The 23,288-nt window shown below is 43.6% G+C and overlaps 2 pseudogenes; both read left to right on the top strand.

Moving 5' to 3' along the window:
- LOC149454558 (elongation factor 1-beta pseudogene) overlaps window positions 1–17,104 on the top strand; it is a 78,470-nt pseudogene extending 61,366 nt beyond the window's left edge.
- A 138-nt stretch (window positions 17,105–17,242) lies between these two features.
- Window positions 17,243–17,886, top strand: LOC149454557 (elongation factor 1-beta pseudogene; annotated as a pseudogene).
- The last annotated feature ends 5,402 nt before the right edge of the window (window positions 17,887–23,288 follow it).

Genomic DNA, 23,288 nt, shown 5'->3' with positions numbered 1-23,288 from the left:
CGCCATGTTCCTATAGGACACAGTAGTGGTGTGGAGGTTGGTGGAGGGACTTATCAGATTGACATTCCTGGAAGTGTTGGTTCCATCCTTTAGCCGGGGATTTGTCTTTGGTGTTTAGTGGCATTAGTACAGGTCTTTAAGGCAGTTTTATTTTCACAACAGTTGCTTTTAGACAGGATTACAGCAAAGTTTTATGTTGTTTTTCTTTGTTTTTAGATCTTAAAAAGAGCAGGAAAGATGTATGCTTTCTTTTTGGCTGTTGTTTCTTCCTTATAACCCATTGGAGAGAATTACCCACATTTCCTGTTCCCTTAACACTATTATTATTATTATACAGTATTTATAAAGCACCAATAGTTAGCTCAGCGCTGTACATTACAAAGGGGGACAGAACATGTGACAGAACACTAACAATACAATGCAAAACATAAGGGGATCGAGGGCCCTGCTCCTTGGAGCTTACAATCTAGGAGGGAGGGGATGGTGGCACAGGAGGAGAAAGCTGTGGGGAATGGAGTGGTAGGAAGAGTGGAGGAGGTCGGCAAGTTAGCAGGGGGTGGGGTAGGCTTCCCTGAAGAGGTGGGTTTTCAGGGCGTGCCTAAAGGAGAGGAGAGTAGGTGATAATCTGATGGATTGGGGCAGGGAGTTCCAGAGGATGGGTGACACCCTGGAGAAGTCCTGGAGGCGGCCATGGGAGGAGGAGACCAGGGAACTAGAGAGAAGGAGGTCTTGTGAGGAGCGGAGTGTGCGTGCTGGGTGGTACTTGGATATTAGGTCGGTGATGTAGTACGGGGCAGTATGGTGGACAGCTTTGTATGTCAGTGTTAGGATTTTGAATTTGATCCGTTGCGCAATCGGAAGCCAGTGGAGGGATTGGCAGAGGGGGGTGGCGGAAATGGAGCGGTTGGAAAGGTGAATGAGTCTGGCAGCCGTATTCAGGATCGACTGAAGCGGGGATAGCCAGTGGCGAGGCAAGCCAGTAAGGAGGGAGTTGCAGTAGTCGAGTCGTGATATGATGAGGGAGTGGATGAGCTGTTTAGTGGTTTCTGGGGTTAGGAACGGGCGTATTTTGGCGATGTTGTGGAGGTGGAGTCTGCACGAGTTTGTTAAAGATTGGACTTGGGGCTGGAAGGATAGGTTGGAGTCCAGAATGACACCAAGTACTCTGGCCTGCGGGGTGGGTTTGATGGTGGCGTTGTTGGATGTGATGGAGAAGTCAGTGGGGGGTGGGGGCTGGGCTGGGGGGAAGACAAGAAACTTGGTTTTGGAGAAGTTCAGTTTAAGGAAGTGGAGCGACATCCAGTCTGATATGTCGCTCAGTAGGTGTGTGAATCGGGCGGAGACTGAGGGGGTGAGGTGGGGGGTTGAGAGAGAGATTTGTGTCGTCGGCATATAGGTGGTAGTTGAAGCCGTGAGAGTGTACAGCCAGGCAACACATATTTTCTTCCGCGTAAACAGTCCTTGAGCTTGGTTTTATATTCTATTAAGGGGTGTTGAACTTGATTGGGGTAAGGGGTATATGGGATGCCCAAGGAACAGTGAACTGAGGACAAAGTCCATAGCAACTATGTACAAGTCTTTACACAGCAGAAACACTTCTTGGAGAGCTCTCCAGCCACTCCTAGTGAACGACCCCAGATAATTCTCTTCTTATCCAGCTGCCCGAGGGAATCCCTGGGCAGGGGAATCCAGTACCTGCCACTTTAGGATGAAACAGTCCCAGGTAAGGAGCTAATCAGGTTTCCCACCAGAGTGCTCTTTTTCCCTTAACTGGCCCAGGGGGTGTAGGACTACTCACTCAGTCTCTGTCCTGCAAGTTGATTTATGTAGTTGGCTGCCTTCAGGCCTTCCGTTGGGCTGGCTCTTTCTGGCTCTACAGGTGATCCTCCCTCTGGGGGCCTTTGAGGCTGAATGATCCTTTTCAGCTTCCTGGCTGTAGGTAGGCCCCTTCCAACAGGGCCCCTCCCAGGCTCTTGCATCTCAGCCTTCCTCACATCTTCCACCCAAACTCCCTTGGTGCTGAGCAGGCTCACTCATACTTAAAGCGGAATTCCCACTGATTTAAATTAAAATCAGCAGGTACAAAAACTGTAGCTGCTGAGTTTTAACATATAGACACTTACCTGTCCCCTAATCCAGGGGTGTCCTCACCATGGCTGGTTTCTTCTCTCCCCGGCATCTTCAGTGTGGGCACCCGGCTGTGACAACTTGCGGCTTCACAGCCAGGTGCCCACTGTGCATGCACTAGTAGCACTGCGTGAATGGTCCTGTAGTCTTCTGGGACCTATCACATGTCGCAGAAGACTATGGGGAGTGATGTGGGAGGACAAGTCCACTTCCGATCGCCTTAGGGCAAGCGCAGCGGATGTGGGAGGGGGTACCTGTTAAATGTGCCAGTGTTTAACGGGGAGTGGGGGATAATGCATTAAACTTCTCCTTTTGGGTAGAGCTCCACTTTAAGGGCTGTTCTGGTCCCATGCCGAGCCTCCTGTTTGGGAATTCAAAAGAGTCCCTTGAGTATGCAGACCAGCCCTTCCTCACCCCTGCCCACTGCTTCTAGAATCTTCTCCAAGATTCCAGAGCAGGGGGAGGTATCAAGAAACCGATCTGCAGAACCTCTCAGCCCTAACCCAAATTTGATCCATTTGACTATTGCCCAGGCTGCTACTCAGCCCTTCTGATAGCTCCCGATAGCTAACTAAGAGGGTACTACACTGGCAGCATAGTGATGCCCAGGAGTTTCTGGAGGCATGGTGGTGCATAGGTGTGACTGGCAGCACGGTGATGCCCAGGTATGGCTGGCAGCATGGATGTGACCAGGTGTTGCTGGTAACTTGGCGGTGCCCAGGTATTGCTGGTGACAGTGCATGGCCATGGTGAAATTTGCAGGGAAGCTTTGTGTTTGACGACTGACAAGGCCAGATTTATACTTTTTCCACACTTCCAAAGACAACTGTTTTGTCTCAATGTGTGTGCATGCATGCATGTAAGTGTTTGTATGTTTATTTGCATGTGTGTATGTATGTATGTATGTTACTTTTTACCCTGACCCCTAATTCTGTGCAATCACAACTGCTTTTTTTAGTGCTTGTTCACAATGTTGGCAAGGACTGCCGCTAATCTGAAAAGCAATTCATGCTTGGATCTCTTTTCAAAGGAATTTGACATGCGGTGAAGAGGCAATATGTTGCCTCCTCAATGCCTGTTTTAACCCCTTAAATGCATTATCACAGTGCCACAACTGTGTGCAATGCTCAAAATTACAGGGTGGTTGGCCCCATTCACCTGGGGGTACACTTCCTGCCGTGGCCACAGCATGTACAGTATGTGATCTTGGCTGCTTCTTCTGCAGCTAAAGGGGGAGCAAGAGGGTATTAAAACCATGGCTCAACCACGTGGTTTTATCTTCCCCCAATATCACATGTGAACAAGCTCTTGGTTCACATCTGTGCGGCTGCATGCTGTGTATAGGGCAGCCCATTCATTTTGGTGGGCTGCCCTAATCACAGCAACGCAGGGAAAGTCCCTGACCAGGTTTTTAAAATCATGCCGCACCAATAATGCACCACCTTTGCCAATGCGTGAGGGTACCATTAAGAATTAATGGCACACCTGCATGTATGCAAAAGAGCAGCATGTTTGCCTGTGTGTCAGGAACACGTAGGTCTTACTGTGCGTTCCCCAACATGCAGTAATGTGATAATGTGAGCCAAGCCTTAGACTGGGGTGAGACTGAAAATATTTTCCAAGGGTGCCCTGTCTGGAAAAAAGGTTGAGAAACACTCGTCTAACATTCCCTATTGATTTCTATGAAACGGAAATGTTAATGATAGATCTTCTTTAAAGACATCATTTTCAAACATGAATGCACATTGATAAGACAATGCACATTATTTCAAATTACACCCCCCCCCCCCCCGAAAATAAAATAAAAATTAAAACTATAGATTTCCTTTAAAAGTGTTCTTTTATTCGAACCTGTACATTTGCCGGGACTGTAATAAACAATTAACGCTAAAAACCCCTAGATTCGTGGAAATATATTTTACACACATTTCGCTCTAGAGAATAAAAGTTATTTGATCAATTCCTCCTCCACGTTCCCTGTAATTGGGGTCTGTTCTTTTATTCCAATACAAAACATTTTTTTTTTTGTTCGCTCAGGAAAATCTACCGCTTGACAATTATTGATCTGAGCCGGGTTTTTGCACACAACACCAGTCCACAATATGAATGCTAGACACTGGGGGATTAAATAAATTACATTGTGTAACAGCTACAATAGAGCTGGTCTGAGAGTGGGCCATTACCACTGGACAAAGCGACCGCCATCTTGTATGCTGATACCAGCATTCAGGCTAAGACAGTCTGCCAAAGAAAACAATTTCAGTTTTAGGTAGATATCAGCAGTTTATGGTACCTAAGGCCTCATGCACACTGGATGTTTTTGTTAGGGATGTCTTGGGGGGGGGTCTGCCTCTAAATGCCAAACAATGTTAGCCTATGTGTCCATGCACACAAAGGTGTTTAGAGGAAGGGGTGTTTAAAGACAGAAAGAAAACCTCACCGCCGTGTCCAGGAGCAGTGGCATTTTGGCAGAAAAAATGCTTGACACTCCTAAACGTGGGTAAACACGTCTAAATGCGCATCAATGCTTGACACATTTAGAGCTTCAGTGTTAACATCAATGGCCAGAATAAATCATTATTTTGGCCAATTAAATTAATTAACCCCACAGAGTTTGACGTGCCTAAACGCGTTACGCATGAACGTCAAGCATCTTTTCTGCCAACACTTTGTTGCCATCAAGAAAAGGCGTCTAGGAGAGATAGAAAAGCGTCCAGTGTACCTGAGGCCTAACAGTTTCTCAAAACGGTAGGCGTCGGGAAGATTTCCCATTTTTTCATAGTATCATAGATTGTCAGATGAAAAAAGACAAAGAGATAATTTAGTTCAACCAAAAAGAAAAAAGATCTCAATACAGAGAACCCTATATGCACAACTGATCCTTAGGAAGGCATAAAAAAAAAACCATGATCCAATTTACATAGTTACTTATAAATTAAACAGATAGGTCATACCACAGCATCTGTACAAAACATAAAACATTCATTAAAACATCAAATGAAATGTGTCAATGGAGAACATCAAATGTAAATAGCAAATTCTCTACAAAGACAATATCAAGAACCAGTGGGATATACACTATATCAATTGTAGGAATGGTCAAAATCAATATCAATAAGGTCAAACTGGTAAGTTGATGAAGGAACGCCTCATGCTTGACATGTTTCACATCAATAGCTTCATCGGGAGCTGGGTGACATTTACAATATTTCACCAAGCATATTCTAAACATTTTAAAAATTAACAACATAGAATGATCCAAGGATCTTTCATGGAGGGTGATGTGGAAGACAATCAAATATCTCATGGAGTCATCAATAGGGAACTATCCAAATTGCGGATCCATCTGTGGAAAGGTGCAGCGTGGTGCAGCGGCAGTAAAGACAGGATCTGGTTGGAATAAAACGTGGAACTTTTATTGAAGAGAATGTCAAATTGCAAACACTCTAAGTGGAAAGCACCGAAAGGGATACACTGACAGTTCATTTCAAATTCAGAGAGGCAGCTAGAGATGATGTGTCAACAGCGTCTGTTTCAGAGGGCTGAGTCCAGCCTGGCCAGTCCGGTCCCAACGGGGAGGCTTCCTTGAAGGATGTCAGAGCCTTTTCCTGTCCCTTCGTGTCTGCAACCTTTCCCTGCCACTAATAACTTTCCCTCACAGGCATAGTCTCTCTCCCTGCACTAACCACTTCACAAACGCACACCAAAATTTGGTGGCAAGGACCAGGGGTCATCTGGATGCAGTGCAGCCAACCAGAATGCTACTCCCAAGACCCAGGAAACCATAGAGAAACCCTGTTTTCCCTAACTTCCTTTCTGTCTGTGGTACCACGAGGATCAAGTGTCACCTACAGTTACATAGTTAATCTGGCTGAAAAAAGACAAAAGTCCATCCAGTTCAACCATTAAAAAAAAAAAGTTATAATCCTTTACACACAGTTGATCCATGCCTCTTATCAGTTTGGTTGCCCTTCTCTGTACTTTCTCCAGTTCCCCAATGTTCTTTTTGTGAATTGGTGCCCAAAACTGAACTGCATATTCCAGATGAGGTATTACAAATGATTTGTACCGGGGGAAATGATATCTCTCTCTCTCTGGAGTCTATACAGTATCTCTTTTAATACAAGAGAGGATTTTGCTTGCTTTAGAAACCACAGCTTGGCATTGCATGCCATTATTAAGCTTGTGATCTACCAGAACTCTGAGATCCTTCTCCACCATTAATTCCCCCAGTTGTACCCCCCTAGTATGTATGATGCATGCATATTCTTAGCCCCCAAGTGCAGAACCTTACATTTATCAACATTAAACCTCATTTACAGTGGAGAACACAGACCTACCACACAGAACTGAGGAGCCAGTCATGTACTACAGAAAGGGACCAGGGAGGAAATGGATCGATTTTGGACAATTTCCAAACCCAATAGGAGCTGCCAAATGAGGCTTAGTAAAATGTAAAGCATGTTCCTCTGGTCCCGGCTTGGTGCCGTTACATAACTACATAGTTGTTCAGGTTGAAAAAAGACAAAAGTCCATCTAGTAAAACCAATAGAAAAAATAAATAGACACAATTCTGTATACAGAACCCTATACCCACAGCTGATCCATAGGAAGGCAAAAACCTTTATAAAGCATGATCCAGTTTACTCTAGTAATAGTACCAGTAGTTTTCATTTGTCTTACGTTAAAAGAGAATGTATTGAGAATTTTGAGATTTAAAGATTATGTAACCATTGTTGCCAAGGATCCTAGATCCAATTGAATGGTCTCAGAACTATAGGCACTGTTCTGAAGAATTCATAAAATTGTGTAGAGTGATAGATGGCACCTGACACTGCATTTATGCCGACACTATCAGGTAGAGTGATCTGCCCAATAGTGACAGCATAGTTTCAGCTATACACCAACTACATGTATTATTATGCCTACTCCCACCAATTACGTTTAAAGAATGATCATGTAATAGTAGGTTGCCCTCGAGCAACGGATCCAAACGCTGAGTTAAGACATCTCCAAACCTATTATCTGGGTCACATTGTAGTAATATGCTTTGTACTGTATATTCTGTATATGCATCTCATATATATATATATATATATATATATAGAGTGAGAACTAACATCAAATGGAAGACTCCCTTTATTCTTTTTTTAAAGGCCTTTTAGCCCAATTTTATTTAAAAGAAAGTTCCACAACATGCTTCCCACGCAAGGGTATCCACCATCAAACAAATGAAACAAATAAACAGCCCCCTGGCTTGTACACAGATTGTACACAGATTTCTGCCGCTCTGGCCTTCCACTTTAGGCTCACAGCTGTCTCCTACAGATTCCTTCCAAAATGGTTTTTAGCACACAGCTAGTAGCCTCTTGCTGCTCTGGCTTCCACTTCTCCCAGGTGGAGCTCTCCTGACTCCTGGACAATGACCTCCTGTCTGCTGGAGTGGAGCCCAGAACCCTGGTCCTGACTCTAGAAAAGAGCCATGCACACCTGGCCAATCAGTCTCCTGGCCATTCCCAAAACCTGGTCCGAGGATTGGAGATTTCATCCCTCCCAAACAGGGGCGGACTGACAACTCATGGGGCCCCCGGGCAAAAGGGGATCATGGGGCCCCTGTGTCCTTGCCCAAACTCAAAAAAGCCTATGAAAAAGGTGCCAGGGGCATCTCACGGGGCCCTCTACTGACCCCGGGCCCTCGGGCAGTGCCCGAGTTTCCAAATGGTCAGTCCGCCCCTGCTCCCAAATCACTTTGAAATCTCCAGGCTCCAGGTCCCAAAATTTACTTTACAAACAACTGAAGAAAATGAAAAGCCACTTTCCTCTGCATCAAACAAGTACCCTGGACCCCCTCAACCTGCCTTGTTGAGAATCCCGGCTGAAATATCCTTTTTATATCGTGACAGATCACCACACTGTCACAATATATATATTTATAAAAAAACACACACACACATATATGTATATACACACGCACAGAGTTCTTTGAAAAAGTATTCATACCCCTTGAAATTTTCCACATTTTGTCATGTTACAACCAAAAAAATGTATTTTATTGGAATTTGATGTGATAGACCAACACAAAGTGGCACATAATTGTGAAGTGGAAGGAAAATGATAAATGGTTTTCAACATTTTTTACAAATAAATCGGTGAAAAGTGTGGCATGCATTTGTATTCAGCCCCCCGGAGTCAGTACTTTGTAGGACCCCCTTTTGCTGCAATTACAGCTGCAGGTCTTTTTGGGGATGTCTCTACCAGCTTTGCACATCTACAGAGAGAAGTCTTTGCCCAGTCTTCTTTGCACAATAGCTCAAGCTCTGTCAGCTTGGATGGAGAGCATCTGTGAACAGCAATTTTCAAGTCTTGCCACAGATTCTCAATTTGATTTAGGTTTGATTTGATTTTGAAATTGACTTTGACTGGGCCATTCTAACACATGAATATGCAAATATATTGAATGTAGGCAAGCGCTGACAGTAACCATAAAGCAGCTAGCACGCAAGGTATAGGTAACAATCCCCACAAATATAGATATAGAAAAGTGCAGCGCTAAAATCACGATAAAGAAATAAACTAAATAAATCAAGCAGAACAGTAAAGTGCATCACATAAGTGCACTAAACGTTCAAATCTAAAATAATCAGCAAACCAGCAGATAGTAATAATGAAGTAATAATGTCCATGGTTACAAGTGGTAATTAGTGTACTAAAGGTGCAAATAAAATAATCAACAAATAATATTATAATAATGTCCGTGATTACATGTGATACTTAGTGAACCATAAAATAGGGTAAAATAATAGGTCCATAAAAAAGCCAAGTAAGTGTCCGTAGGACCATAAAGTACAGCAATATTAGGTGCAAAGTGTGAATGTGGAATCGGTCACACAAGGGAATCCAGCACCTCTGTCAGATGTACACTCACCAGAATGTAACTGGTAACAGCCATATAAGCATATCACATCTGGAGACTGGGAGGCAGACAAGGGGTTAAAACGAACTGCTTCATCATAGGCAAAGTTGGAAGATGGGCCCATTTGGGTGGAGCCACATTTGCTGACGTCACACCGCCTCTACCAAAGGACAGAACAGTGGCCATCTTGGTATTTCTTTTATTATTACTCTACGTGGATGTCTTACTTTGTTTAAACACAATAAATACTACACTATATATGATTTCTGGCTCCTGTGGTGAGCTATTTTCCCCAGGACAAGGGCCCATCTTCCAATGAAACTGGAAACAACAGTAACTCAGCCATGAAGTGGTAGGCCATGTAAAATGACAGAGCGGGAGCAGAGCATATTGCACAGAAGTTGCCAACTGTCTGCAGAGTAAAAAGCTAAAGACCTCCAAACTTGGTGTGGCCTTCAGATTAGCGCAACAGTGCGTAGAGAGCTTCATAGAATGGGTTTCCATAGCCGAGTAGAAGAGACGTGTTCTCTGGAGTGACCAATCAAGCTTCTCTGTCTGGTCATTGGATGAACATGTCTGGGTTTGGCACTTGCCAGGAGAATGGTACTTGCCTGCTTGCATTGTGTCAAGTGTGAAGTTTGGTGGAGGGGGGGTTAATTTTCAGGGGTTGGGCTTGGCCCCTTAGATCCAGTAAAGAGAACTCTTAAGGTGTCAGCATACCAAGACATTTTGGACAATTTCATGCTCCCAACTTTGTGGGAACAGTTTGGGGATGGCCTCTTCCTGTTCCAACATGACTGCACACCAATGCACAAAGCAAGGTCCATAAAGACATGGATGAGTGAGTTTGGGGTGGAGGAACTTGAGTGGCCTGCACAGAGTCCTGACCCCAACCTGATAGAACACCTTTGGGATGAGTTAGAGCGGAGACTACCAGCCAGACCTTCTTGTCCAACATCAGTGCCTGACCTCACAAATGTGTTTCTGGAAGAATGGTCAGACATTCCCATAGACACACTCCTAAACCTTGTGGACAGCCTTCCCAGAGAAGTTGAAGCTGTTATAGCTGCAAAGGGCGGGGCCAACTCAATATTGAACCCTACGGACTAAGACTGGGATGCCATTAAAGTTTGCATGTGTGTAAAGGCAGGAGACCCAATACTTTTGGCAATATAGTGTATATACACACACACATACACTGTATATATAGCACCAATTTTTTGCACTTTTATCTTCTTCTTCTGGGAGGTGTGCAGAGGCAGAGCACAGCCATAATTATACTAACACCAACTATGGGACTTTATGTTCACTGACACCAATAATGTGGTTTATTTTATATCCACTAACACCAATGATGGAAAGTTTTCGTTTTGCTTTTTTAAATACACTGAAATCCAAGAGAGGAAGACAGGGTTTTCTTTTGCACTCAATGTAAGGGACAGTACATTAGATACGTCTGACCAAAGTAATTATTCCTCAATTGCTGGCTGCCAGGGCAGTGGATAAGGGGGTACCACCAGTCCTCCTGTATGAGGCCCAGGCACTTGTGTGAATCAGTTGTGGGCAGGAAGGGTGATCGGCATGGTGGGGGGGCAATTACTGGAACCGATCCCCTGTGTGGCTCTCTCTGCAGCGGCTGAAAACTGGCTTCTTCTCCTCTTCCTCCCGCTGGTTTTCAGATGCTGCAGAAAGTGCCATTCAGGGGAACGGTTCCAGTAATTGCCCCCCTGCCGTACCATCACCCTCCCTTTGCACCATACATTTCCCTCTGTTGTCCAGGCCCCCCTGTGTGCCCCCACGCCTGCAGTGCTGTTGGCTTCCCTCCTCTCCTTCCCACTGGCACTTGCAAGCACACAATAAAATTCTTCAGGATGGAGAGTGGGGCAAGGGTAAATTTGTCACCAGCCCCTTCCTTTCTTAAATGAACACAGTGAGTGATCGGTACAAATCACTAACTGTGTTCATTCATAACAGAAGCATAATAAACTGTTTTTTTTGGGGGGGAGGGGGACCTTTCAGGTTGGCTGTATGGGGCCCCGTGGTTTCTAACAGCAGCCCTGCTGACTGCTAAACAGTATTTTAATTATGTTTTCCCTTAGGGTAGGCTAAGACACAGTATATTGTCTATATTCTATTTATAGAAAAACATATGCAGAAAGTTTAAAGTCGAAGTACTAGCTTTTATTGGCTAACTTTCTGCAAAATCAATGTCCAACACAGTGCGATACTCTACTACAAGAAAAATCATACAATACGTATTAGAAAAATGTACTTTGATGACATTGATCCTTTGTCCTGAGGTTTAAAAAATTAAACTGAACTCCAGGCATGTATTAAAGTAGTAGCTATTACTTTCCTGGGGACAACCCAAAATATGGGATTGTTCTTTTACTTTCACATTAATGATAATGGCAGGACAAATGGAGAGGGTGAACAGGGAGCACAGACAGTAATAAAAGCTGACAAGTATTCTAAGCCATCTCCACTCTACCCATAACTAGAAAAAAATGTTATATCTTTAGTTGCACTTTAATGCATTTTCTGCATTAAGGTAAAAAAACCTTTTAGGTTCAGTTCCCCCCTGCCTCCCCAAATACTTACCTGAGCCCGAACTCAATCCATCACTGTGCCTGAGCTTGCTAGGGGGGTACTCTGCAGGGGGAAGGAGCCAGGAAAACTGGCCGAGGACCCCAGAGGAGGAGGATGGGGCTGCTCTGTGTAAAACCATTGCAGAGAGCAGGTAAGTTTAACGCCGGCAATAGACAATTCGAATCTTGGCCGGTTTAGCAGAGACCGGCTAAAATTCGAACAATGTATGAGCAGGCTGAATATACCAAGTTGATCGATCGATCAGCTTGGATACAACCAGCCTGTCGGATTTTACATGAAATTATTGCTAGCGGCTCTTATAGCTGCTAGCAGTAGTCAATGTGTTCTCCCAGCAGGGACGGTTCCTCCTGCCCCTCCCGCCAGGAGTACACAATGGCTCCATGGGAGGGATTTCCTCATCAACACTAACTGTGTTGATGGGGGAATCGAGCAATTTTCTTTTCTGCAACCCATGGCTGCAGGAAAGAAAATCGTTCCATCTATGGCCGGCTTAACATGTTATTGAAAAAAAAAAGATCATTTAAAATCACTTTAAAATAATGCAGCTCTGTAATTCTTAATAGGTCATTAAATTAGATCATTAGATTAATAGTAAGCAGGGGCGGACTGACAACTCATGGGGCCCCCGGGCAATAGGGGATCATGGGGTCCCTGTGTCCTTGCCCAAACTCAAAAAAGCCTATGAAAAAGGTACCAGGGGCATCTCATGGGGCCCCCTACTTTCCAAATGGTCAGTCCGCCCCTGATAGTAAGTCACCAAATTTGACTTGTTATCAGCTGTTTGTGGATAGGGGAGAAGCAGGGAGAAGTAATGAGCTCATCAGGCTGCTGCTTTAGCAGTCACTGGGAAAATTTACCATACCAGAATTGCGCCCCCCCCCCCAAAAAAAAGCAGGACTTCACTTTCTAAATCAAGTTCTATGTTAGATAGGGCGCTATTTTATTAGGTTCATTATACAGTGTATAACATTTGTCTCTTTGATCATATTTTGTCTAACACATAGCAAAATAGTGAGACTACAAGCCATAAGTGAAGTAATGCCCACATTATGGTCATGCTCACTTTTAAGCTACATTGCCCCCACGTGGTCAACAGCTGCAACAGGGCACGCCACATCCTCCTTCTTAAGCCCTTCAAGGTGTTCCTCGTAAATATTTTGAAATCTTGCCCACTATGGTAAAAGCAATCACTACAATCTCATAATAACTTTAACATGTTAATGCCAATTCAATACTTTTCAATCTGTAACTTAGTAGTGGCGTAATACCTAGTAGTGGCAGAACTAACAGAGTCACATAGGTCGCACTTGAGATTTGGCCCTGGCGTTCCAACACCATTAGGGTTCCCAGCCTCCTCTTGCTCTCCATACAAACTGGAGCTGTTAGTAGCACGGGCAAGCAAGAGGTGGCTGGGAACCCCCATAGTGGCGGAATGACAGGACCCAGTTGCAATTATGACCCTTGTGACCCTGGTAGTTCTGTCACTGCACTAGACCCTTATATTATTATTATTATTATTATTATTATTATACAGGATTTATATAACGCCAACAGTTTTCATAAAAAGTAGACCACAGTCAGTATAAAAACATCAATTAAAGAATGGGGTTCATCACAAGACCTTAGAGAACAGTGCAGAGTAAATACAAACATGAGAACCAAAGTCTACATGTTTTGAAGTTAGACATCTTCTTTTTCAGGACTTTTTATGGTCATACACATGGATTTTTACAGCATCATAAGGTCCACCCCACAAATATACATCCAGGGACAAAATTTTGGAGCAGAGAAGTGGACTGACCATAAACAGTCCCACCCAGCCTCATGGGGGGCCCACACCACAAAAGGGTCAGCAAAATCAGAAAGAAGGAAACTCTGCAATATTGTATATGGAGGTCCACAATAATGTAACCAAATAAGTTGTCTAATATACTAGGAGGTTCCAAACGACAGCAATTTCCCTAGTGAATGAATGGCATCTGCCTTTATTGTTATTATTATTATACAGGATTTATATAGCGCCAACAGTTTGCTCAGCGCTTTACAATATCATGGGAGACAATACAGCAACAATACAGTTCAATACAAGAGGGATAGGAGGGCCCTGATCCTTGGAGCTTACAATCTAGGAGGGAGGGGCTAGTTGAACAAAAGGTAGTAACTGTGGGGGTTGGACTGGTTGGAAGAGTAGAAGATTCCATTATTAGCTGAGGGCAGAATAAGCTTCCGTGAAGAGATAGGTTTTCAGAGATCGCCTAAAAGTGAGCAGAGTAGGCGATAGTCTGATAAATTGGGGGTAGAGAGTTCCAGAGGATGGGGGAAGCTCTGGAGAAGTCCAGGAGACAAGCATGGGAGGAGGAGACAAGGGAGCTAGAGAGCTAGAGAGTAGGAGGTCTTGCGAGGAGCGCAGAGTACGGTTTGGGTGATATTTAGAGACAAGATTGGTAATGTAATTTGGGGCAGAGTTATAAATGGCTTTATACGTTATTGCTAATGTTTTGAATTTTATCCGTTGGGCAATGAGAAGCCAGTGGAGGGATTGGCAGAGAGGGGTGGCAGATACAGAACGGTTAGTAAGGTGGATGAGTCTGGCAGCAGCATTCATGATAGACTGAAGAGGGGATAGCCTGCGATAGGCCAATGAGAAGGGAGTTACAATAGTCAAGGCAAGATAAAACAAGGGAGTGAATGAGTTGCTTAGTGGTTATCGAGGTTAAGAATGGGCGTATCTTGGAGATGTTGCGGAGGTGAAGTCTACAAGATTTGGACAGTGATTGGATTTAGGGCTGAAAGGACAGATGGGAGTCTAGGATTACACCTAGTACCCTGGCATAAGGGGAGGGACTGATGATTGTGTTATTGATCTTGATGGAGAAGTCAGGGGAGGGGACACGGGCTGGGGGGAATACTAAGAGCTCAGTTTTGGAAAGATGGAGTTTGAGGAAGTAGAGTGACATCCATGCCGATATGTCACTTAGTAGGTTAGTAATGCGAGTGGAGACTGAGGGGGTGAGGTGAGGAGTAGAAAGATAGATTTGTGTGTCATCAGCATAGAGATAGTACTTAAAGCCATGGGAGTTCATCAAGTGACCAAGGGAGGAGGTGTAGATGGAGAAGAGAAGGAGTCCAAGGACAGAACCTTGAGGGACCCCTACAGAAAGAGGGAGTGAAGAGGAGGAGGCAGCGTTATAGGTAACGCTGAAGGAGCGTTGCGATAGGTAGGAGGAGAACTAGGAGATAGCTGAGTCTCTGAGGCTAAGGGAGTGGAGTTTTTTGAGGAGGGGGATGGTCAACCGTATCAAAAGCCGCAGAGAGGTCAAGTAGTAAGAGTACGGAGTAGTGGCCATTGGTTTTAGCAGTTAGTAGATCATTAGTGAGTTTTAGTAGGGCAGTTTCAGTGGAGTGTAGTGAGCAAAAGCCAGATTGTAAAGGGTTAAGAAGGTTGTTGTCAGTGAGGTGGGAGCTCAGGTGATTGTAGACTAAGCATTCTAGGAGTTTAGAGGTAAATGGCAGCAGGGAGATGGGTCTTAAGTTGTTCAGGTTGGTGGGGTCCATGGAGGGCTTTTTAAGTATGGGATTGATGTGTGCATGCTTTAGAGGGGAGGGGAAGGCACCAGTAGAGAGTAGAAAGAGTAGAGAGGAAAAGATTGAAGATTGAAGATTGGGGCCCCCCAAGATGGCAAGAAGAGAGCCAGCTGCAGAACATGTGAAAGGGTCCTACTGTGGAAGCATAACAAAGGGCCCTGTGACAGTAGTAAAAACCCCTGGAATTAATGGGAAGAGCCCCAGGCTCAGAGGGAAGAGGCCTAGCACCAAAGGAAAAGGCCCCGGGACCAATGGACAAGGAAGGGGTGTCAGGGGGCTCTTCATGGTTTCTTACGCCTGAAGGTTCTTGTTATGCCTCTTATATCTAGTGATCCTACCATGTTGGTCCTTGTTTAGGCACTTCATGTTATATGGTGACAATTCTCTGTCTTCTAATTGTGCTCCTGTGTTCCCACCCTGTCACAATAAAGAATAAAAGCGTCCATTTCAACATATATGATGCAGGCACTGTCTACTATAGTCACAATCAAGAGATGAAGGCAGTGCTGGTAATGGAGAATGTTGAGCTGTCATCGGCATTCTAAGAGTAAGTTCATCCTTTATTATGTGTCTATTATTGAAAGTGCCCCCCTTCTCCTGCCCAGCCCCCATTCTGCTTTAAAAAATGACCTTTTGAAGCATATTTCCACCTTTGAATAAATATTCAGTGAGAAATTCAAAATAGACACAATAGGTCTCATCTATTCAGCATCTGACTGAAAAACAGTCTGTGTAGCTCTCTTAGCAAACAATCTGTTTCTCACTTTCCAGGTCGTATGTGCCCTAGCAACAGGAAAGTGAGAAGTTAATTGGAAAGGAAGGAGGAGACACAACTGTTTTTTATTCATACACTTTGTTCATGAAGCCCATCACGTTGGACTTCTTATTGTCTATCCCAGAATGTGTGCCACACACATCTCACAAAGACACACATACAAACATGAAGAGACAATCTCACACCTCCTAGACCCTGAATGTAACAATATATTTCCAAAACCACAAAAAAAACACGATTTGTATTATATACTCGAAGCAATTACTGTCTTCATTAGTTCAATATCATATCATGTGCATACCAAAGTCTTTCTGTGTGTATGTCAGCTTTTGTGCAGTGATGTAACCCTTTTGCTTCCAGATCCATTTTTGCATTCTTTTTTTACAAGCATGCTTTAAAAAATCATTTTAGGCCCAAAGATTATTTAAACCCCCCAAAACAGTCTTTCTTCCACGTGGGTGTAGTGTGAGCAGTGCAATGATGAGTTTCAGAGACCAAAATAGTCTTTCTTCCACATGGGTGTAATGTGAGCAGTGCAATGATGAGTTTCAGAGACCTCAAACCCAACGCCGGCTTACAAGACCTACAACACCTACCAAAACTGATATTGCAGTATTAGAGGCTATCTCAGGAGCTCTCCCTACTGAGATTTTCAATGTTTTACATTGGTATTACCACAATGTTTTACATTGGTATAACCATATCAATTCACATGAGAAGCAAAATGTTTGCCTGAGTGAAGAAACCCTTGGGAAAATATGACCCAGTAAATATTGAAGACACAGTAGACAGGGCACCTAAGGAGGTTAAGGAACAGGATAATGATATTGACTTGTTTGGCTCAGATGGTGAAGAGGAAAGTGAAGGGGTAAAGAGTTCAGAGAGGAACACTTTGCACAATACAAATGAAAGACACCAAAAAAGTCTGCACTTATCACCAAATGTTCCATCGTGCTTGTCTTGAAACCACAGGATGATGAAACAGACATGGTAAAATTAGGAGAATGTGTTAGAAGTACTCAGATGGCTTGGTTTGGGGGACATCCAAGTTTCTCCCTGTTGGGTATAGAATCTTCAAACCAGGGGCGGACTGACCATTTGGAAACTCGGGCACCGCCCGAGGGCACGGGTCAGTACGGGGCCCCATGAGATGCCCAAGGTACCTTTTTCATAGGCTTTTTTGAGTTTGGGCAAGGACACGGTCCCATGATCCCCTATTGCCCGGGGGCCCCATGAGTTGTCAGTCCGCCCCTGCTTCAAACCCATCACTGGCTGACAAGAGCTACACTGAGGGGTATATACCCTCCAAAGCTGATACTGCAGTATTTAAGGCTATCTTTTAGGAGCTCCATTGCCAAGCTTTTCCATGTCTTACATTAGTGTAACCATATGTGGGAAGCAAAAAGCCAGTATTCCTGGAGCCAAGAAACCCTTGGGAAAATATGGTCCGGGGAATAATAAAGACACAACAGATAAGGCACCGAAGGAGGTTAAGGAAGATGATGATGGCATTGATTTGTTTGGCTCAGAAGATGTAGAGGAAAGCAAAGAGGCATATCAGAGAGGAGCATCTGGTACAATACAAGTCTAAGAAAACAAAAAAAACCTGTACTTATTACCCAATCTACCATCCTGCTTGATGTGAAACCATGGGATGATTAAACAGACATGGCACAATTAGAAGAATGTGTTAGATGTATTCAGACGGATGGCTTGGTTTGGGAGCCATCCAGGCTTGTTCTTCCTGGGGGTTGAATAAAGAAACTGCAAATCCGGGGTGTTTGGAAGATGACAAAGATGGCACAGATGTCCTAGAGGAGAAAATCACAACACTTTTTTGCAGTCCATGGATGTTGCTGCTTTTAACAAGATCTAATTACATACACAACACTGCACTTCATTTGGGCACTTAAAATTAAAAAAGGAAAAAACAATTGCGGAGATTCAGAAAAAAAAAGTGAAAAAAAGCCCAAAACGTGTTATATTTTCTGAAAGCAAAGATCCTGTAGAATAAGAAGGTTTTTATGTCACACAATGTTAGTGCTACATTTTATAAAAAATACACTAAAGTTAATTTTAAGGCACACAAATCTAATATATTACCTGATTTCTTGGTAAGATATAAAATATGAGCTTGTCCCAAAGCTAATAGATACCCAACGTTTATACATTCGTAGGCAACACTTTAAAAACTCCTACAAGTGATTAGTTTAGAGTTAAGCTTGAATAATGGCCCTGGAATTAATACTCTTACAATGGCAAAAGGGGCAATATGTTGCGTGTTTAGCGCAATCAATGTATTCGTACATAGGTGGCCCAGATGAGTGTTTATGTTCGTATGTGCATACATAAGTGCTTTTGTGTCACTTAATTTTTTTACAATTTTTTTTTTCATAAAATTTCGTTTTTTATCACATAGTTGACCAAAGGTCCTCTATATGATACAATTTGGTTGTGACAGGTTTTTTTTAATGAAACATCAGGGGTGTATTAGACCTCTAATGTCTCACTGGCACTCCACGGAAGCTATGGAGTGCTGATTGCACCCGATAAGCTTGTTCACCAGCCACAGCAGTCGGGTAAAGTGAGAGTCAAACCCAAGATTGATGTAAGACACACTTCAAGGTTCTTACTAGTTAGGGGAGGTCAGCAAATGGTTTGTTGGGCTCCCTCCCCTCTACCCTGAGGCACCCACCATGGGGTTCCAAGTGGGTTTGGGGGTGAATGTACCACGGGAATTGATTGTTCTGTAGCAACCAGAAGTATGTGTAAAACCTCCCGCTGCTACCAACATCTGCCATTCATCAGTGGCCACAAAAGGGTTAAAGTGATATTAAATTCTCAGTCTTTAAGCACATTCAGCAGTTGATTTAATCACTTACTGAGCATGCAGCGTCTTTATCTTTTAATCCTTGCCTATATTCCCATTTAAGTTGGTGCCATGATTGCTGCCCCAGCTTTCCTGTTTCAGGGTGGCTCCTTTATCCTGCAGTGTCCTATGGAGCCACCTAGGCATGCAGAGACTGGAATTTTGCCTCCATTCCCATTATAGAAACACACAGTCCCAAAGCCTATGATGGCAAGACACTCCCCTTCTCCTCCCTCCTCCTACCTTCTCCAAGCTAGCAGATTGGAGACTGTGCTATCCATTGTTAAAGCGGAAATTAAGTTCTGCTATAACAGACAGTGAGTAGGCAACTCTTCTCCAGAAATGTAAACTGAGTTGCACATGCCAAATGAAGATGGTCAAAGACCATCACAAAGGGGACGATGCTAGTGCCAGCAAGGGACAGAACTGTTGGAGGACAGGTAAGCTTCAGTTCCCTTTAGTTCCATTCTAAATCTTTCCTGGAAAGACCAGATTTCTGGGTGTTCCTATTTCGAAAAATGGGTCATGGTCAGTGGACGGTAGCACCTGCTGAACGCAACCACAGGGATAATTTTTGCCAAGCTGCAATGTAAAGCATTTTATCCATGTCATGTATACACTCCTTGGCCTCTGCCTTTGTAGCATGGGGGCAGCGGTTGGAAGGTGGCAAAACCCATGGCTCAACCACTTGACTTTACTGCCCCCCCCCAACAACAAGTGTAAATGAGGCATTAAGATGAACTATTATTGGGTTCCTTCCTTCTTTTCAGTAGAGTGTTCCTTTAAGAAAAATTAGGTGCACAATATTAGCTATAACATTTAAAAAAATTGATAAAATCATATTTTTTCTTCGTTTCATAACAGCTCTAAGTTTAGAAATGACTGTACCTGCTACTTATATCATAAAGGTCTGTGATCTCCTGTGAGATAAACAAGATCAGGAAAGAAGCCAGAAGCAAAGCAGAGACAGGTGGTACTCGCGTAAGTACTTTGGCCAAGTTTTTACAAAACCAGGTCATGGGGAAAAAGATAGAATAGTTTGAACTGACGGCGTGAGGACACGGGGAATAACAACTACTAGGCCTCAATTATCAAAGTGTCTAAAAGAAGAAGGGTTTGTGCTCCTTATAGCAACCAATCACATTTCCCTTTCATGAACAAGAAAGGGATTATTTGATGGGTTAGTGTGGGCAACACAGACTTTTCTTTCAGACTCTTTGTATAGGAATCCCACTGAGATTCTTAAGATCCTAGTGCATAACTGTAACTTATATAAGTGGCTTACTTTAAAAAAGGAAAAACAAGTTTAACACATAGCACATCTATAGTGATACGTTTAGCCCATGCTTCCACTTATTACTAAGGTCACCCCCCTATTTCTTTACTGCTGCCATCTTTGAATATGCTAAGGAAAAGGATGAGTTCTTAATCTTCCTTTGCTGTTTTTGTTCCTCGTTTACCCCCTCCTCTGTTGTAGGCCTGTTTTTATTTCACCTCCTGTACTTTCTCTTTTTCCATGGAAACCTCTACAACTTTTCTCCAGTAATCTTCTGTGTTGTACCAAACATATCCAGTCCTCTTCTGTGATGTCCCCCTTCTTATTCAGGTCTCTTTGATGTTGTCCTTCGTACCCTTTCTGCTTTATACCCATCTTCTTTGGTCCTCTTCCATGTTGAATCTTTTTTTGGTTTTATTTGGGGAAGGAGGTTCCTTTTCTTTGCTGTTGCCATCTTCTCCAGTCGTATTTTGTGTTGTCTTGCATCTCGAATTCATTCTCTGCATTGTACAAGTCCTCTTCATGAGTTGTCACCCATCTCCAGACCACTTCTGTCCTTTTATGATTCTCCCTATGTTGTTCCCTATACTATTCAGTGCTCTTTTTTGTTGTTCCTCATATTCCCCAGTCCTCTTCTGTATTGTTCCTGATCTTCTCCAGTTCTCTTCTGTGTTGTCATTCATTTCCAGACCACTTTTGTATTATACCACAATTCTCCCACCCTGTCCTGTGTTGTTTCCCTTCGTTGCCTATATACACTGCTCAAAAAAATTAAAGGAACATTTTTTAATCAGAGTATAGCATCAAGTCAGTTAAACTCCTGGGATATTGATCTGGTCGGTTAAGTAGCAGAGGGGGTTGTTAATCAGTTTGAGCTCCTTTGGTGTTAATGAAATTAATGGCAGGTGCACTAGATGGGCAACAATGAGACAACCCCAAAAATAGGAATAGTTTTACAGGTGAAGGCCACTCACATTTTTTTCCCTACTTATCTTTTATTACTCTTTTTCACTAGTTTTGGATTTGGCTAGGGTCAGTGTCACTACAAGTAGTATGAGGTGATACCTGGACCCTACAGAGGTTGAACAGGTAGTCCAACTCCTCTAGGATGGCACATCAATATATGCCATTGCCAGAAGGTTTGCTGTCTCTCCCAGCACAGTCTCAAGAGTATGAAGGAGATTCCAGGAGACAGGCAGTTACTCTAGGAGAGTTGGACAGGGCCATAGAAGGTCCTTAATCCATCAGCAAGACCGGTAGCTACTCCTTTTGCAAGGAGGAACAGGATGAGCACTGCCAGAGCCCTATGAAATGACCTCCAGAAGCCCACTGGTGTGAATGTCTCTGCCCAAACAATCAGAAACAGACTTCATGAGGGTGGCCCGAGGGCCCAACGTCCTCTAGTGAGCCCTGTGCTCACTCCCCGGCACCATAAAGCTTGACTGGCATTTGCCATTGAACACCAGAATTGGCAGGTCTGCCACAGGTGCCCTGTGCTTTTCACAGATGAGAGCAGGTTCACCCTGAGCACATGTGACAGACGTGAAAGGGTCTGGAGAAGCCGTGGAGAACATTATGCTGCCTGTAACATGGTTCAGCATGACCGTTTTGGTTTGGTTGCTAGTCTGGGGAAGCATATCCATGGAGGGATGCACAGACATCTACAGGCTAGACAATAGCACCCTTGACTGCCATTAGGTATTGGGATGAAATCCTTGGACCCATTGTCAGACCCTACGCTGGTGCAGTGGGTCCTGGGTTCCTCCTGGTGCACAGCAATGCCCGGCCTCATGTTGCAAGAGTATGAAAGCAGTTCTTGAAGGATGAAGGAATTGATACAATTGAATGGCCCCCACGCTCGCCTGACCTAAATCTAACAGAACACCTCTGGAATACAATGTTTCGGTCCATCCGACACTGCCAGGTTGCACCTCAGTCTGTCCAGGAGTTCAGTGATGCCCTGGTCCAGATCTGGGAGGAAATACCCCAGGACACCATCCATGTTCTCATTAGGAGCATGCCGCAACATTGTCAGGCATGCATACAGACACGTGAGTACCACTTTTAGTTGCTGCAATGAAATTTCAGCAAAATGGACTCGCCTGCTGCATCATTTTTCACTTTGATTTTCGGGGTGTCTTTGAATTCAGTCCTCTGTAGGTTGATCATTTTAATTTCCATCAAACGATGGGGCATCCTTACCTTCCTAACACATTACCCCATCCATATCAGTATAGATATCCAGCATGAGATTTTTCCCCATTGAGATCTGATGTGTTTTCAAAGTGTTCCTTTAATTTTTTTGAGCACTGTACTTCTCTGTTGTCCTTATTCTCCAGACCACTTCTATCGTAAACCTCTATTACATGATCTTCTCCTGAGTTGTTCCCATTCTTCTCCAGCCCTCTTATGTGCTGTCATATTGACTACTTCTGTCTTATACCTTTACTCTTTGTGTTGTCTCTCATCTTTTATAGTCCGTTTCTGTATTGTCTTTCATCTCAAGACCACTTCTGTCTTATATCTCTATTTTCTGATCCACGTCTGTGTCATACCCATCTTCTCCAGTCCTCTTCTTCCTCCTCTGTGTTGTAACCATATTCATCTTCACCTTGTTGTATTCATCTTTTGTAGGCAGCTTCTGTGTGGTCATTCACCTCCAGACCACTTATGTCCTATACCTTTGTTCCTAGGTCCTTTGCTGTGTTGTACCTAATTTCTCCAGCCCTCTTCTGCATTTACAAATTGTTTACATTTATCTTTTGTGTTATCATTCATTTCCTGATTACTTCTGTCCTATTTCATAATCCTCGCCTGTGTTGTTCCCCTTCTTTTTTGGCTTATTTTGTGTTGCGTCCATTTTTTCCAGCCCTCATCTGTGTTGCCATTCATTTCCAGACCACATTTGTCTTATACCACTATTCTCTGATTCTCTCCTGTATTATTCCCTTTCTTCTACAGACCTCTTCTATGTTATCATTCATCTCCAGACCACTTCTACCATATATTCTTCTTTCCTGATCCTCTCCTGTGTTGTAGCAATCCTTTTTACAATTACAGAACTCCAGGGAATTGCTTAATATGTCCCCATACCTCCTATGTCAGTCTTTCAAAATCATAATCATCACCTCTT

This window comes from Staurois parvus, unplaced genomic scaffold (assembly GCF_062004578.1).
Source record: "Staurois parvus isolate SC_StPar_1 unplaced genomic scaffold, SC_StPar_1.0 ptg000423l, whole genome shotgun sequence".
NCBI classification, from domain to species: Eukaryota; Metazoa; Chordata; class Amphibia; order Anura; family Ranidae; genus Staurois; species Staurois parvus.
The sequence above is the reverse complement of the archived record's forward strand: the minus strand, read 5'-3'. Positions and strand labels throughout refer to the sequence as shown.